This window comes from Salvelinus fontinalis, chromosome 36, assembly GCF_029448725.1.
Source record: "Salvelinus fontinalis isolate EN_2023a chromosome 36, ASM2944872v1, whole genome shotgun sequence".
NCBI lineage: Eukaryota > Metazoa > Chordata > Actinopteri > Salmoniformes > Salmonidae > Salvelinus > Salvelinus fontinalis.
In genome coordinates, this window is record NC_074700.1 from 20509105 (window position 1) to 20524115 (window position 15011).

Genomic DNA, 15011 nt, shown 5'->3' on the forward strand with positions numbered 1-15011 from the left:
CATTTTTAAAGTTAATAATTCATCTTAAAAGTTATTAAAGCAACATGTTTCTTCCTTTAAGATTGATGAAGTAGAGTTAGAGTTGATCAAAGTGTAGAGTTAATCAATATAATGAAAAGCCAAAGGAATGCATTTGTGTATGCCTGTCTGCATACACTAAGCCTGGATATGTGAAAGTGAAATTCAAGCCAATGCCAGATTAATTTGTGGCATATGTCAGCCATCACTACTTACAACATTCACAAAGTCAGAAACCTTGCCTATTTCTACAATGTATTTTCTTAATTAACCCTAAATCTAACCCTAACGTTAACCACACTGCTAAACGTGTGCCCAACCCTAACCTTAAATCAATACCAAAAATAAAATGTTTTTTTTTCATGAATTTTTATGATAGCCAATTTTGACTTTGTGGCTGTGGTAATTAAAGAAAAACGTATGTCTGACAAACATTCTGATTCAACAAATCCTCCTAGAAAGTTTAAATATTGTATATAACACATAGTAATCAAATAGGCCATAGAATAAAACATATATTGAAAAAACTAACTTGAACTTATGAACCGACATTGGCTATATGGTAAAAAAAAAAAAGGTACTCAATATCCTATCAGTTCGCTTTAACATTGTCATACCTGTCCGGTCAATAAAGGCAACCCTGTAAACTTTGTCACCAACTGATTCTACTGGTCCACAATCTCCGCCACCGGATTTACGTTGAATTTCAAAGTACTTTTTTATCTTATTTTTCTGTGATGTGTCCAGAGTCTGGCACTCGAAGAAAATAGGGTATTTGTAAACGTCCATATTATAAAGTAGCTTAGCTATTAGTCAGTCGATCGAGGAGAATAACTACACTGCAGCCACCACACCCATGCACGAAGGCAAACATACATATTATATTTACATAACTTGATGAATAATAGAGATCGCCCAGTCGTCTATTATTGGTTCAGATTTTGTCAGCCCTAACCTACCGGTAAATCAACTTCTGTGTACGCACCGTGCTCGTTGAGGGGATTCAATTAATCTGGCCAGGTCGCCCAGTTATACGTCTTTTGCACCGGGTGAAAGTTAATTGCATTCGTTTTGGAACAGGGCTGCCTCCTGGCCCGGTTCAAAGCCTAAGTAACGGAGATTACTATTCGATTTGAACAACTCTTGCCGGTTCAAACCGGCTCAACATAATCGAATCTGCTCAATGGTAAAGCGAAGGGATACATGCAGTGAGTTGCTACAGTCACACTGTTGGGCTGACGTGCGAACCATAAACGCTTTTTTTGCCTTATACTGTAGGGTGTATGTTTAGGCTAAGTGATTAGCTATTGGGTGACATTTTTACCATAGCATATAGTGTTTTCGTGTATGTAGGCTACATACACATAATTATTGCTGAATTCAGGTGCTATTCGGGAATCAGACATGTCTTTCTTGCTAGCTGATTGAAAGCATCGCGTCTATAAATACAATCTTAGAAATAAAGGTGCATGGAAGAACCCTTTGGGTTTCCACGCCTGCGGAACCTTTCCAGCTCAAAAAGGTTTATTGAGGAACCCCTGTGTACAGGTTCAAACTGGAACCTTTTTGTGATGGGAGGGGTTCATTGTTGAACCTTTTTTAATAATATATTTTCGAGGTGGCAGCCTATCAGATCGGAGGCATGTCTTTCAGATAGTTATTTTTGGTTACCTGTCAGCGTAAATGTCATTCATCTTCAAGTTAAGTTTGTACACTGCACTAAATGTTTAGGAATGGCCTTTTCCCCTTTATTCAGATTACAACCTCTCACTTTCGGGTATTTGAAAATGAAATAATATCCAAAATATGGCTATTTTTAAAACAAGCCGTAAAAAATTTGTTGCAATTTCAAGTTTAATCCACCAGAAAAGACAAAACAAATAATACAACAAATATTATGGTCAAACTCAAATATACTAATTGACAAAAAAACATGATTTTGGGAATAAAAAATGTAAAAAGGTATAAACTTTGTAAATTATATCATAAATGGGACTGGTGTTGTCACACATGCAGCCAACAAAAATATATGAAAATGTCTGCTCTACCCAAAACTACAAACAACTAATTACAGCATTTCTACAACAGTGGAAGAGGCAAGTGGAAGGGGGGGGGGGGGGGGGGGGGGGGTAAGGAACTTGTCTGTCTGCCCTGCATTAAAGACCAAAATTGGTTAAAGAAAATTGTGCTAAATAAAAAACTATACCAGTTTAATTTAAAAGGACCGAAACATTGCCAGGTTTGCAAGATAGATTGCAAAATAGTTGGGAATAGATTTTCTACGTACTGATTCTGTGGCACGTCATTTATGAACTGATACACAAAACAACTCCATAGTCAATCGATCAATAATATAATAATACTTTTAGCAAAAATGTTTTTCTTTGATTTACAATCTGTAGAAACTATGAGAAGAGAAAGGTTCAGAACTTTTGTGAAATGTCACAGCACTGTAAAAAATATATGGCAAATAGAAATCCAAACTTAATGGTCTTCAGAGATGGAGGGGAGGCGTTAAGGGTAGTTGAAGGATGGGATTAAAAACAAACAAAAGATAACTATTGTAAAATACATTGTCAGTAAAATGTATATAGTATGTATAAGCTGTAGAAGTCTAAGTGTTGTTGTCCTCCGATTAGGGGAGGGGTGGTAGGGTTAGGGGAAAATAATGAAGGAAAATATATTTTCCAAAAACATTAATGGGGGATTGGAAATGATGCAGACAATTACATTGATTGAAGCCATAATCTATCTGCAATACTAAAGCTGATCAACACCCCCTCCCAAAATAAAGTTGGTTAAAATGCACATTTTTATTTTCTTGAACATTAATGTATATTACATACTGTAACGTTCTTCGTCGGGCGAAAGAGAGGAGGACCAAAATGCAGCGTGATGATTATCCATTTTAATAGAATAATTTAACAAGGAACAAAAACAATAAACCGACAAAATGAACAAAGACGAAACAGTCCCGTAACGTGAACACAAACACAGGAACACAGTAACAGGAACAATCACCCACAACCCACAATACAAAACAGGCTACCTAAATATGGTTCCCAATCAGAGACAACGACTAACACCTGCCTCTGATTGAGAACCATATCAGGCCAAACACATAGAAACAGACAAACGAGACATACAACATAGAATGCCCACTCAGATCACACCCTGACCAAACAAAACATAGAAATATACAAAGCAAACTATGATCAGGGTGTGACACATACAGTATTCTAAAATAATATCAATAATATTCACATTGTGGATTACATACATTAATAAAGTGATAGCTACTCCAACTTCATGATTTACTTATGCTTTTGAGGAGCTTATACTCAATGCAGCTACAAAACTGTTTGTGTTCAAACTTAACATGCTTTGAAAATACAACAGACCAGATGAACAGGAAATGTATTTCTGAGAGGTGTTGACATGTTGACAGCACCGAGCTATCTATTTGAACTACTGGTGCACAGCTCGGACACCCATGCATACCCCACAAGACATGCCACAAGTGGTCTCTTCACAATCCCCAAGTCCAGAACAGACTATGGGAGGCACACAGTACTACATAGAGCCATGACTACATGGAACTCTATTCCACATCAGGTAACTGATGCAAGCAGTAAAATTAGATTTAAAAAACTGAGAAAAACACACCTTATGGAACATCAGGGACTGTGAAGCAACACACACATAGGCCCAGACACATGCATACACACACATGATAACATACGCACTATACACACGTACACATGGATTTAGTACTGTAGGTATGTGGTAGTGGTGGAGTAGGGGCCTGAGGGCACACAGTGTATTGTGAAATCTGTGAATGTATTGTAATGTTTTTAAAATTGTATAAACTGCCCATAATTTTCCTGGACCCCATTAGCTAACAGCTAATGGGGATCCATAATAAATACAAATACAAATGAGATGTTCTCTATCAGATGGCCCCCCCAAGAAACATATCTTAAAGCCATGCCCCTACTAAGCTACGCCTCCTCCAGGAACCAGTTGCTACATTGAACCATTAAAGCAGGGGTGTCGAACTCATTCTATGGAGGCCCTAGTGTCTGTAGGTTTTAGTTTTTCAATTAAGCCCTAGACAACCAGGTGTGGGGAATTCAAATCAAATCAAATGATATTTCTCACATGCGGCGAATACAACAGGTGTAGACCTTACAGTGAAATGCTTACTTAACCAACAACGCAGTTTTAAGAAAATAAGTGTCACGATCTGACCATAATTTTCTTTGTTTTGTCTTTATTTAGTATGGTCGGGGCGTGAGTTGGGGTGGGCAGTCTATGTTTGTATTTCTATGTTTTGCTATTTATGTGTTTGGCCTGATATGGTTCTCAATCAGAGGCAGCTCTCAATCGTTGTCCCTGATTGGGAACCATATTTAGGTAGCCTGTTTTGTGTTGGGTTTTGTGGGTGGTTGTCTTCAGTCTTCATGTGTCTGCACCAGACAGAACTGTTTCGGTTTTTCACATTTGTTGTTTTTGTATTTTGAGTGTTCACTTTTATTAAACAAGATGAACAATTACCATGCTGCATATTGGTCCTCCGATCCTTCTAACTTCTCCTCCTCAGACGAGGAGGAAGACGAAAGCCGTTACAATAAGAGTTAAGAAAATATTGACAAATAAACGAAAGTAAAAAAATGACACAATAAAATAACAATAATGAGGCTATATACAGGGGTTACCGGTACTGAGTCAATGTGCAGGGGTAGAGGTTAGTCGAGGAAAGTATTCATAGATCTAAAACAGCGAGTAGCAGTAGCGTAAAAAAAGGTGGGGGTCAATGTAAATAGTCCGGGTAGCCATTTGATTAATTGTTCAGCAGTCTTATGGCTTGGGGGTAGAGGCTGTTATTAAAGAGCCTTTTGGACCTATACTTGGCGCTCCGGTTCCTTGTCTTCCACAATTATTTGGGATTCTTACTAATTAGTGACCTTAATTCATCAATCAAGTATAAGGGAGCATTGAAAACCTGCAAACACTCCGCCCTCCGTAGAATGAGTTTTACACCTGTGCTTCCAAGAACGCCTCAACAAACCGAAATATAAACCATTTAATAGCAGTGGTTCCTTAAGGAACTCCAGAAGGAGAAGATTGAAAAGTACTGTAAAGTCAGCCTTAAATCAGGAGAAGAATGCCTGTAGAAAAGTCAGTGACAACATTTACAAGATCGCATTTATTGACCAGGCAGGTATGGACATGTTGAAATTATTATTTAATACAGTACTTGGGTAAAACAAAAACAAGTATCCTATATGTTCAAATGTTTTCCTGTCATCTGAAGCTGCAAGTTTCACTTTCACATAATTTATATGCATGCATTCAACACACGCACACGCACGCGCGCACACACAGACACACACACGCACACGCACGCACACACACACACACACACGCACGCACGCACACGCACACGCACACGCACACGCACGCACGCACGCACGCACGCACACACACACACACACACACACACACACACACACACACACACACACACGCCTCAGGTAGCCTAGCAGTTCAGAGTGTTGGGCCAGTAACCTAAAGGTTGCTGGTTTGAACCCCTGGCCTGGCAAAGTGGAAAGATATGCCGTTCTACCCTTGAGCAAGGCAGTTAACCCCAAACAACAACTGCGCCGATAACATTGATTAAGGCAGGACCTCTTGGGTTGGGTTAAATGCGGAATATATATTTTGGTTGAATGCATTCAGTTGTGCAATAGACTAGGTATCCCCTTTGTCTTCTCTCTCTCAGAGCATGGATATAAATGGCCAATTGATTGTACGTATTCACAAGAGTTATCACTTTTATTTTTTATTCTTCTTTTTCTTTACAACTGGAAGTAAATCCTGGGATGTGTTGTCAAAACAACCACATAGCCTGCAGTCGGGAAGCCCGCAATTTGGGAACCAGGAGACAATATATCAAATGGAGTGGCTGCAGTTCCGAATTATCTGGAAGCCTCTTCCAGATAGAAAAATATCTGAAGCTTTTGCTCATGTGCGAGATTCTCAACTTTATGCACAGGCCAAAATCTGGCTAGCTTACATTTTACGTAAACTGCATAACGTGTACAAATCATACTAATCAAGCACAATATTTAGAACAGACAGTTTAGTAAAAACTAATGCAGTAGGCTAAACATATCAGCATACAGTAGTAGGCTCATCCTACTGAGAATGCACCATTTAATTGCGTAATTACCTTGATTCCTGCCATTTGTTCATTTTGGTACAGTGCATCCCCTCACGTCTCAGCGAATTAAAGATGAATGCTGAAATGAGTATGACATCCTGACATTGAAAGCATAGTAAAGGTTGGAAATTTCACATATAAAATTTAAAAAAATATCATACTAAAAATGCCTACTGTTTAGAAATCAATTTGGACACGACCACAATCTCTGACCACAATGTCTGCTCTATTGTTTCTTCTGCCCACTGAACAGGCTACTCTGGCGAATTTCAGTGATGAATAGAGAATGGTGCTGGTTTAATAAAGTTCAATCCAATCTTTAAGAATAACACCTAGCCAATCTCAAATAGAGCCATTGGCCTAACTGATTATTGAGATGCAGCTGTCAATGAAAGCAACCAAAATAGTCCTACTGTAGGCCCATGGCAATATTTCAAAATATAATCGCAGTTAAAACAGAAGAGAAAAGGAGACAAAGAAAAAAACTCTTATACAGATGAAGTCGGAAGTTTACATACACTTAGGTTGGAGTCATTAAAACTCGTTTTTCAACCACTCCACAAATTTCTTGTTAAAACAAACTTTAGTTTTGGCAAGTCGGGATGGACATCTACTTTGTCCATGACACAAGTAATCTTTCCAACAATTGTTTACAGACAGATTATTTCACTTATAATTCACTGTATCACAATTCCAGTGGGTCAGAAGTTTACATACACGAAATTGACTGTGCCTTTCAACCGCTTGGAAAATTCCCAAAAATGAAGTCATGGCTTTAGAAGCTTCTGATTGTCTAATTGACATCATTTGAGTCAATTGGAGGTGTACCTGTAGATGTATTTCATGGCCTAACTTCAAACTCAGTGCCTCTTTGCTTGACATCATGAGAAAATCAAAAGAAATCAGCCAAGACCTCAGAAAATAAATTGTAGACCTCCACAAGTCTGGTTCATCCTTGGGAGCAATTTCCAAACACCTGAAGGTACCACGTTCATCTGTACAAACAATAGTACGCAAGTATAAACACCATGGGACCACGCAGCCGTCATACCGCTCAGGAAGGAGACGCGTTCTGTCTCCTAAAGACGAATGTACTTTGGTGCGAAAAGTGCAAATCAATCCCAGAACAACAGCAAAGGACCTTGTAAAGATGCTGGAGGAAACAGGTACAAAAGTATCTATATCCACAGTAAAACAAGTCCTATATCGACATAACCTGAAAGGCCACTCAGCAAGGAAGAAGCCACTGCTCCAAAACCACCATAAAAAAGACAGAGTACGGTTTGCAACTACACATGGGGACAAAGATCGTACTTTTTGGAGAAATGTTCTCTGGTCTGATGAAACAAAAATAAAACTGTTTGACCATATTGACCATCGTTATGTTTGGAGGAAAAAGGGGGAGTCTTGCAAGCCGAAGAACACCATCCCAACCGTGAAGCACGGGGGTTGCAGCATCATGTTGTGGGTGTGCTTTGCTGCAGGAGGGACTGGTGCACTTCACAAAAAAGATGGCATCATGAGGTAGGAAAATTATGTGGATATATTGAAGCAACATCTCAAGACATCAGCCAGGAAGTTAAAGCTTGGTCTCAAATGGGTCTTCCAAATGGACAATGACGCCACGCATACTTCCAAAGTTGTGGCAAAATGGCTTAAGGACAACAAAGTCAAGGTATTGGAGTGGCCATCACAAAGCCCTGACCTCAATCCTATAGAAAATTTGGGCAGAACTGAAAAAGCGTGTGCGAGCAAGGAGGCCTACAAACCTGACTCAGTTACACCAGCTCTGTCAGGAGGAATGGGCCAAAATGCACCCAACTTATTGTGGGGAGCTTGTGGAAGGCTACCCGAAATGTTTGACCCAAGTTAAATAATTTAAAGGCAATGCTACCAAATACGAGTGTAGGTAAACTTCTGACCCACTGGGAATGTGATGAAAGAAATAAAAGCTGAAATAAATAATTCTCTTAACTATTATTCTGACATTTCACATTCTTAAAATAAAGTAATGACTGACCTAAGACAGGGAATTTTTACTAGGATTAAATGTCCGCACCTTTGGGGGGGGGGTACTGTCACGCCCTGGCCATAGAGAGGTTTTTATTCTCTATTTTGGGTAGGTCAGGGTGCGCCTAGGGTGGGCATTCTAGTTTCCTTATTTCTATGTTAGTGTGGTTCCCAATCAGAGGCAGCTGTCTATCGTTGTCTCTGATTGGGGATCATATATAAGTTGTCATTTTCCATTTGGGTTTTGTGGAATGTTGTTTTCTGTTTAGTGGTTTTTCCTGACAGAACTGTGTGCTTTCGTTTTCACCTTTTGTCATTTTGTTTGAGTGTTTTTTTAAAACATTAAATCATGAACACTTTCCACGCTGCCTTTGGTCTCATTCCGACGACAGCCGTTACAGTCAGGAACTGTGAAAAACTGAGTTGAAATGTATTTGGCTAAGATGTATGTAAACTTCCGACTTCAACTGTATGTCTTTAGTTATGAAAATTCTCACCTCCCAATATTGAGAGAACAGTAGGCTTGTCTTTATCATTAGGTGTGTCAGTGCCACTGGATTTAAAAAAAATATCCTCTTCCAGGCCAGACGGAAGTCATAAAATCTCACTATTGAAAGTTCATATTCTGATAACTCATAGCCAAATAATGTTGTTGACTCATCCTATACTCATGTGGCATGCGTCACCTAGATGCGTTTGCCCCCAGGTGCGTCTCATTGTTGGGGGGTGGGGTCTGCCTTTTAAAATGACAATGTTTCCGTGTGCCAACAGATATATTTAGACGTGTACAGGTTGGCGTACCTGGGGAGGATGAGAGCGGTAAATGTGTCTTCAGTCCAAATTCCAGTGTAGCAACCTGGTTGCCTAATCTTAAGTATGTGCTGTTCAGTTGATCGGCTCTCCTTCTACCTATGACACACCTCCCGCAACAATGCACTTTGTTAGTATGCTCTTGTTATTTAAAGCTAATTATTGTGCTAGAATGACTGTGAGTGACAGCACCAAAGATTGTGTTATATTTATATGCAGACCATACAATTCTATTGAATCTACGAACTGAAACTATGCTTCTGCAGTTAAAAAGGGTGTCTATTTACAACTTTCTTCTCTATTTCGTATTTCCATGATCCACCCCTGTTGGTAAAGAACCTTTCTTATGACAAATTGTTCATGTAGTGTTTGGTAATTATCAGAGGACCTAACCTCTAGAAAAAAAAGTTGTCTTAGATCGACTAGTTACTCAGTGCTACACTTGTATTTTGTGGCCAAAGCATAAATTGGAGCAAAACACATCAAATCTCCACCGCAATCTTGTACCATAATTAAGGATCCGCCCCTTTTTTCCAATTTTCGCTTAAATGACATACCTGAATCTAACTGCCTGTAGCTCAGGAGCTGAAGCAAGGATATGCATATTCTTGATACCATTTGAAAGGAAACACTTTGAAGTTTATGGAAAAGCTAAATTAATGTAGGAGAATATAACACATTAGATCTGGTAAAAGATAATACCAAGAAAAAAACATGCGCTTTCTGTATTTTTTTGTACCGTCATCTTTGAAATGCAAGAGAAAGGCCTTAATGTATTATTGCAGCCCAGGCGCAATTTTGATTTTGGCCACTAGATGGCAGTAGTGTATGTGCAAAGTTTTAGACTGATTCAATGAACCATTGCATTTATGGTCAACATTGTCCTGGTCATCGCTACTGCCTCTGTTCTGGTGGACTCACTAAACACAAATGCTTTGTTTGTAAATGATGTCTGAGTTGAAGTGTGCCCCTGGCTATCCATCAATAAAAAAACAAGAAAATGGTGCTGTCTGCTTTGCTTAATAGTACATTTTAGAAATTCCATTTACTTATGATACTTAAGTATATTTAAAACCAAATACTTTTATACTACTCAAGCAGTATTTTACTGGGTGACTTTCACTTTTCCTTGAGTCATTTTCTATTATGGTAGCTTTACTTTTACTCAAGTATGACAATTGAGTACATTTTCCACCACTGAGAATGATGCAGCCCGCCTGGTTTTTAACCTTTCTAAATTCTCTCATGTCACCCCACTCCTCTGCACACTCCAATGTCTTCCAGTTGAAGCTTGCATCATCTTCAAGACACTGGTGCTTGCCTACGGAGCAGCAAGGGGAACTGCACCTCCTTACCTTCAAGCTATGCTCAAAAAGGAAGTTCTGTGTGTAGGCTCCATTTATAACAGTTCAAAACTTTGAAGTCTGAAATCATTCAAGCAAGTTATGTTGTTAAGAATATCTTAATGGCTGTAAAGTATGACATAGCTGCGTGTATCTCTACCTAATAACAGGAAAATTATATTAATAAAAAATGGTATCTTATAGTGGAGTGTTGGTGGTGGATGTTAACTTATCTCTCTAGTAGTTACAGGTTATGAAGTGATTCTACAAAGGACTACAATAATCCCACTCAATAGGCTACCATACAATTTCATCCTATTATTTAGGCTACAATTGCAATGTAATTTGAAATGTATTGAAGACACAAAACACAAGTGGAGATATACTGTATGTGCGTAATTCCCCAATTGTATTTGTTCCACAGTAAAGAGACAATGATACAGCGAGCTCTCACCCAGGAAAGTGATCTATGAACCAGAGGAGAAAGACGAAGCAGTGTGGAACTACAGATCTAAACAGTGAACCCACTCCTTGCTTTCAGAACTAAACGTTGGATCAGAACCCCCCTAAGAGGCTATTCTGATGTTGGTGGTGTTTCAAAGAAGTGTGTCTCTTCAGCTACATAAGAAGTATAGTTCCTACGGCCAATAATGTTCATGTTGTTTCTGTAACAGAACAAAACCAGGACAAACATAAAACCTATTTGAAATCCAGACCTGCTACAACCTACAAAGTAAAACGGGGGTACGGAGTAGTATTGCATTTATGTACATGCCTACCTTCAAAGATACATTCTCCGATTTATATTACATGTCAAATGAACTGTCAAATTAACTGTATACACTGAAAATATAGTTAAATTATTGCCACCTTGAACAATACGTATATATACAGTTCTATGATGATCATTACTGTATTGTACTAATACTGTACAAAACATTCCCATCTGTTCATGGTTATAATCAACTAAAGCTTGTGTACCTTTTATATTACTGGTGCTTGATTAAATAACATACATTTTATGTATGTACTGTATGTAGCTAAATATATTGGTCCTACTTTACAGCATAATAAGTATTCAGAAATCGATGTATTTACATGGTAGCTACATAAGCAGGTACAGTGTAATTACACAGTGTAGGTACACATCCTGAAATGCAGTCTGTTTGTGATAACTTTACAATCTTTGTCACTCCTTGCCATCTCAAACACGAAAGAAAATTGTTGGTATGACAAGGAGTGAAAAGGAATGGAATGCCAGCACAGAACAGACTGAACACGTTGTGTACAGGTAACTGCCAACATAATGGAAACAGAGGTGTGGTTCCTGAGTTAATTATGCAATTAACATCCCATCATGCTTAGGGTCATGTTTAAAAATACTTGTCAGGCCATTATGTTGGTTACATAACTATGCCCCCATAGGATGACAATGTCCCCAACCATAGGGCACGAGTGGTCACTGAATGGTTTGATGAGCATGAAAACGATGTAAACCATATGCCATGGCCGTCTCAGTCATCAGATCTCAACCAAATTGAACACTTATGGGAGAGTCTGGAGCGGCACCGGAGACAGCGTTTTCCACCATCAACAAAACACCAAAGTATGGAATTTTCCTTATAGAATGGTGTTGGCGTTGCATCCAGACAATTGTAGAATCTATGCGAATGTGCATTGAATCTGCTCTGGCTTGCGGCCCAATGCCCTATTAAGACACTTTATGTTGGTGTTTCCTTTATTTTGGCAGTTACCTGTAGTTCTCGTTATACCTGTATATCTAGAAGGTGTTGAACTATAATGCCTCTTCAGTCACACACGTGGCCCAATACAGTACACACACACACACAATATCTATTCTAATCCATGACCATCAATTAAAATCTAATCAAAGAATAGACCTAGAGATGAAAGCATGCGTGTTTACAAATACCCTGTTTTGTTCGAGGTCTAGAATCTGGACCATCACAGAAACAGAATATGAAAAAGTATTTTGAAATTCGCCATAAATCCGGCGGAGGTTGCGGACCAGTAGAATCAGTTGGTGACAATTTACAGGAGCAATTAGGGTTAAGTGCCTTGCTCAAGGGCACCTTGACAGATTGATCACCTATTCATCTCAGGGATTCAAACCAGCAACATTTCAGTTACTGGCCCAACTCTCTTAACTGCTAGGCTACCTGCTGCCTATAAAGGACAGAACATACAGTACATGCTGCCATGACAACAACAACAACTCATTATGACTGTGTAACTCTTCCAGTCCAGGAGAGGGTACTTCAGAAACCTAGTCATGTGTTGGAGATGCCTGGAGGACCTCTCTCCCTCACTCTGAGAGACAGCCTGGAGACTCCACCCACAACAACCTCCCCAGTCAGCAGTCAGGTGGTGAGGCCAGACTATACAGACACAACTACAGTATAGATTACAGGCTGAGTCACATAACCTGTTAGATACAACATTTATTTTCCATAACATGAGGTCTAAATACACAGACGTCAATGCACTGTTGTTGTAGTTACATCCCAGTAAACATTAGTCATATATCATGGATCTGTCTGTCAGGTAATAACTTTATTATCCCTTCAAATGAGGTCAAAATAATCTGATTTTATTACATGTTTGGTTTATGTGATATTGTAATATGTGGTCAGAGATTCAGGCTGTGTCATGTGGAGATGGAGATGCAATCAGGTTGGGGTGGGACCATGGAAGGTACAGGTAGAGAGACTGTTCAAACAGCTATAGGAGCGGTACAAATGCCACTATGAGATAGACCCATTTAAGCTCCAGACTCTGCTACAGAGCAGTACCCTGGGTTTGGAGGATGTGAAGGTGTACTGCGAGGCAGGGGAAGTGTTTGCGGTGGTTGTTAGAGATGGGGCCGAGGTCCAGGCCAAGCTGAAGGAGCAGGGTCAGGGTCTCTCAGGGAAGCAGGGGAAGATCAGCACCAACAGTCGTCTGGGCCAGTCCAAGCTCCTTCTTCTAGGGGAAGTGATTGTAAAGGATCTAGGTGAAGTTGTTGTTCCAGCAGTGAGGGTGACGTGTGGTGATTCAGATTAGCTAGCACTGGAGGGTTCAACAAGTAAATTCCGGAAAGCCAGACAGTTGGTTACAGATAAAATCTCTCTGGTGCTGAAGCGGGTGGTGTCCCTCCAGTATGGGAGGCCTGGGGGCCTGGGCAACCTTCTGGGCCAGGTAAAGGTGGAGCTAGGCGCCACAGAGCTCCATCTGTTCTCCCTCTCCTCCTGGAAACTGGACCAGGCTGAGAAGGATCTGCTAGAGGGAGTTTGGGGAAGAGAAGATCAACTTGCCCAACTGTGCCACCCTGCCATCTGAACTGAAGACGAAGCTTGAGAAGAAGGTCAAATCAAATCAAATGTATTTATAAAGCCCTTCTTACATCAGCTGATATCTCAAAGGGCTGTACAGAAACCCAGCCTAAAACCCCAAACAGCAAGCAATGCAGGTGTAGAACCACGGTGGCTAGGAAAAACTTCCTAGAAAGGCCAGAACCTAGGAAGAAACCTAGAGAGGAAATAGGCTATGAGGGGTGGCCAGTCTTCTTCTGGCTGTGCCAGGTGGAGATTATATCAGAACATGGCCAAGATGTTCAAATGTTCATAGGTGACCAGCAGGGTCAAATAATAATAATCACATTGGATGTCGAGGGTGCAACAGGTCAGCACCGCAGGAGTAAATGTAAATTGGCTTTTCATAGCCGATCATTCAGAGTATCTCTACCGCTCCTGCTGTCTCTAGAGAGTTGAAAACAGCAGGCTTGGGACAGGTAGCACGTCCGGTGAACAGGTCAGGATTACATAGCCGCAGGCAGAACAGTTGAAACTGAAGCAGCAGCACGGCCAGGTGGACTGGGGACAGCAAGGAGTCATCAGGCCAGATAGTCCTGAGGCATGGTCCTAGGGCTCAGGTTCTCCGAGAGAGAGAAAGAAAGAAAGAAAGAAAGAAAGAGAGAGAGAGAGAGAGAGAGAGAACGTTAGAGAGAGCATACTTAAATTCACACAGGATACCGGATAAGACAGGAGAAATACTCCAGATATAACAAACTGACCCTAGCCCCCCGACATAAACTACTGCAGCATAAATACTGGAGGCTGAGACGGGAGTGGTCGGGAGACACTGTGGACCCATCCGATGATACCCCCGGACAGGGACAAACAGGCAGGATATAACCCCATTCTACTTTTCCAAAGCCCAGCTCCCACACCACTAGAGGGATATCTTCCACCACCAACTTACCATCCTTAGAGAAGGCAGAGTATAGCCCACAAAGATCTCCGCCACGGCACAACCCAAGGGGGGCGCCAACCCAGACAGGAAGATCACGTCATTGACTCAACCCACTCAAGTGACGCACTCAAGTGACGCACCCCTCCCAGGGACAGCATGGAAGAGCACCAGTAAGCCAGTGTCTCAGCCCCTGCAACAGGGTTAGAGGCAGAGAATCCCAGTGGAGAGAGGGGAACCGGCCAGGCAGAGACAGCAAGGGCGGTTCGTTGCTCCAGTGCCTTTCCGTTCACCTTCACACTCCTGGGCCAGACTACACTCAATCATAGGACCTACTGAAGAGATTAGTCTTCGAT